The sequence below is a fragment of the Psammomys obesus genome, unplaced genomic scaffold (assembly GCF_907164565.1).
Source record: "Psammomys obesus unplaced genomic scaffold, mPsaObe1.curated_primary_1811, whole genome shotgun sequence".
NCBI classification, from domain to species: Eukaryota; Metazoa; Chordata; class Mammalia; order Rodentia; family Muridae; genus Psammomys; species Psammomys obesus.
In genome coordinates this window covers 24,814,246-24,817,978 of record NW_026592890.1, presented here as the reverse complement: position 1 = coordinate 24,817,978, position 3,733 = coordinate 24,814,246, and positions in this window count along the sequence as shown.

Genomic DNA, 3,733 nt, shown 5'->3' with positions numbered 1-3,733 from the left:
TGGCATGTTTTCCCTCCAGGCCCCAAGCTCTCAGAATGACTCATGAGACTTACACTTTATTTACAAATACCTAGGCCATATGGCTAGGCTCTTATCTGATTAGCTCATAACTTAAAATGACCCATTTATACTAATCTACATTCTGTCTTATGGCTGGTTACCTCTGCTCAGGTACCATGTGTCTGTTCTCACATCTTCCCCAGGCGAATCTCCCACATTGGACTCTATCCCCAAATCCTTTCTGCCTACTGGATGTCCCATCTTCTATTCTATCTTTTCCTATAGGCCATAGCTTTTCTCATTGACAGATGTTGCATCTATACAATACACAAGATATTCTCTCTACAATGATTCATAACAGCAGCAAAAATGCAGTTATGAAATAGTAACAACAAAAATAATTTGTGGTTGGGGGTCACTACACATGAGGAACTGTATTAAAGAGTTGCAGCATTAGGAAGGTTGAGAACCAGTGCTCTAGAGAAATCTGGCTAATATACCTCTTTTTGGTCAGGGTTATTCTGGAGCCTTTAAAAACAGTACAATCATTGCTCTTGATTGCCCAACAAAACTTGATGGTAAGACCCTATTGCTGAAAACACCACACATTTTGGTCACAGGAGATGATGAATTGAAGATAGCACTGACAAAGAAACTTTACCCCTGTTGCTTAGCTTTCATAGTACTGGAAGGTGCTATGTAGGTTGCAGGGGGTGGGGAGAGTCCTCAAGATTTTACTCAGTTGTAACCTCTATGAACTACAATAAAGACCAAGGTGGAAAGATACGCCCATGGAGGCAATAGTGGTGCTGGTGTAATAGGGGTAACCACCCAGTTCCTTCTTGGATTTAAGATCTGCATCACAGGAAATAAATAAATAAATGCTCAGTTCTGTAAATCTTGCCAAGAACTCCTAGTTGGAGAATTCATAGACCTCAGGAGTGCATCTAATGCTATTATTTTGCTAAATGGACACAATATCAAACTGCCTTCTAAATTTATATCTATGCCCATGGAATACTGCAGCCCTCAGACCTCATCAGAGAAGTTTCTTTGTGCAATAAAGGGTGGTTAAGCAGAAATCCACAAGTAGTCAAAGTGCAGAGTGTCAGTGAAGTGCTCAGTTACCATAAGACATCTATATCCCAGCCACCCTGCACGGCTTAGGGACTACCATGGAAGAGAGAGCCTAAGACTGGAGGTTAGGAGGACCAGACCTAAACAGTATTTTCTGGACATGACAGGACCACTGTAATAATGAACTCACAGCACCTGTAGTTGCCTGCACAAAATCAAGCCAATCAACATTCCAGCATGCAGCTCCAGTCCCTGGAGAATCTACTGACATCTAAAGGCATCTGGGGGAAAGAGAGTCAGGTTTTCTAAAAAGGGTGTGGCCCTTAGTAGGTCAACTTTAGTGTGTGGTCTTATAGTCATGAGTATTCAGGCAGCACAAATTTGACTCAGAGTTATTTAAACAAAATGACATAAAGTTGGGTAGAGGAGGTGTCGGATGGTTCTGGACAGAGTGAGGGGAGAAAAGAATTTAAAATTATTTGAAATTCTCAAAAGTATATACACATGTATATACATGTATATATATGTATATATGTGTGTGTGTATATATATATATATATGTATGTATGTATGTATGTATGTATGTATGTACGTACGTACGTATAATGGCTGGGAAAATTAAAAGAACTGAATTTCTTTTAATCAAAACCAATTCTGGGTCCTAAAGAGATGGCTCAGTGTTTAAGAGTGCATATGGTTCTTGCCAAGGATCCAAGTTCGGGTCTCAGTATCTATGACCGGTTATTTACAACTCACTGTAACTTCAGCTCTAGGAGATTTGGGATCCTCGTCCAGCATCTGCACATGTGCACACAAATAAATCTTAAAAAAAAGTTTTTGTGCTGAGGTGCCAGGGTAGAATTCAGTGCCTCAGTGTGCTAAACACATGTTCTTCCACCAAGTTCATTTCCAGTTAAAGAACTGACTTTCAAGTAATATTTATTTTTATAATTAAAAACTATAGAATTTATATAAGATTCAGTTATTAAAAAAATTTAAAGTATGCTTGCAACAACTTGGTGGGTAATTTATGTTGCGTGAATGGTAAAATGCTTTAATGAAAATTTATTTGTCTGATTTGAAACATGTAATCAGTGTAAAACACAATGTTTCAAAGTCTTAGGATACAAAAATAAAATACCAAATTTCAAAATTGAATACATGTTGAGATAAAAATTTATACATATTAAATAAAATGTAAGATTAATTGTCCATTTTACCCAGTGATTAAAAATGTTAAAACTATGTCTGGCTCACATATTTCTATTGGAATATATCATATACACATAATGTTATAACAGAATCTCTTTGTACACAGGTATATAAATTTAAAAGTATATCTACAACACAATTGCTGAACCTGAGGCTCAAGGATCATTGTGGAAAAGGGGCCAGAAAGGTTGTAAAAGCCAGAGAAACAGAGAGTTTGTTGTGAGATTGTGTCTCCTAGGCATGTCAGAAGTTTCACCAACATGACTGCCTAGACATGAGCTGAACAACGAAACCACCAACAGACATGCTTATGTGGAAGAGAGACAATTCATGAGGCCTCAGCCCTAGACAAAGAACAATGGGCAACAAAGGTATGCTGAGGAGAAATGGTCTTCCCCAGGGAAGGGCGGACCAACTGGTCATCCAGTTCTAAATGATCAGCCTTGGGGACATACAAACAGGTAACATTATACAGACTGAGAAGGTTGTATTTATGTCCTTAGGAAACACACATGCGCACGCATGCACAAGCACACACACACATACACACCTGCAGTTAACGAAAAAGGAGGTGATGAATTTGAGAGGGAACAAGGCAGGGTACAGGGAACGGCTTAGAGGGAGGAAAGGGAAGGGATAAATGAAATAATTGTATTATAATCTCGAAAATGAAAATTATTTTTTAAAAGGACATAAATTCTAAAATGTTTAAGCTGGGCATGGTGGCACACACCTTTAATCCCAGAACTTGGGAGGTGGGCCAGCCTGCTTTATACCTACCATCCAACCAACCAACCATCCAACCAGCTAAAAAATGTTTGAGATTTGAGTTAAACCCCTGAGATCTAAAATGCTGGAAGTTGGAGAGCAGGGAGAAAAAAACATTCATGTAAAGGCAGCTAATACTGGTGTATTGTGAAACCGACACAAAGCCATACCTGGTAAGAGGGATTCTTAACTGAGGAACCACCTCTATCAGACTGCCCTGTAGGCGTGTCTGTTGGGCATTTTCTTTGTTGATAATTGAGGTAGGAGGGCAGTGCCATCCTGGGACAGGTGGGCCTGGACTATGGGAGGACAAGGAAAGCAGACGGGCAAGGCAAGGCGAGCAAGCCAGTAAGCAGCTGTGGTTTCTTCTTCCTGCCTTGGTTTCTCCTTGACCAAGGCTAAGATGAAATACGCCTTTTGCTCCCAAGTTGCTTTTGGCTATAGTGTTTATTACAGTGACAGAAGTTCTCTCTTTCACTCACTGTCACTGTAAATGAAGCCATTTCAAGACTTTTGGCTGAAAATCTGTAATCCTCTTTTAAGTTCTGGGTAAAACAATAGTCAGGCTGAGAAAGCTGCTTCCATGATAATTGACTTGTACCACAGAAGGCATTGTGATACAAGCACATGATATATGTACATACATGCACTCAGACACCCATGGGGGCTTTTGGCT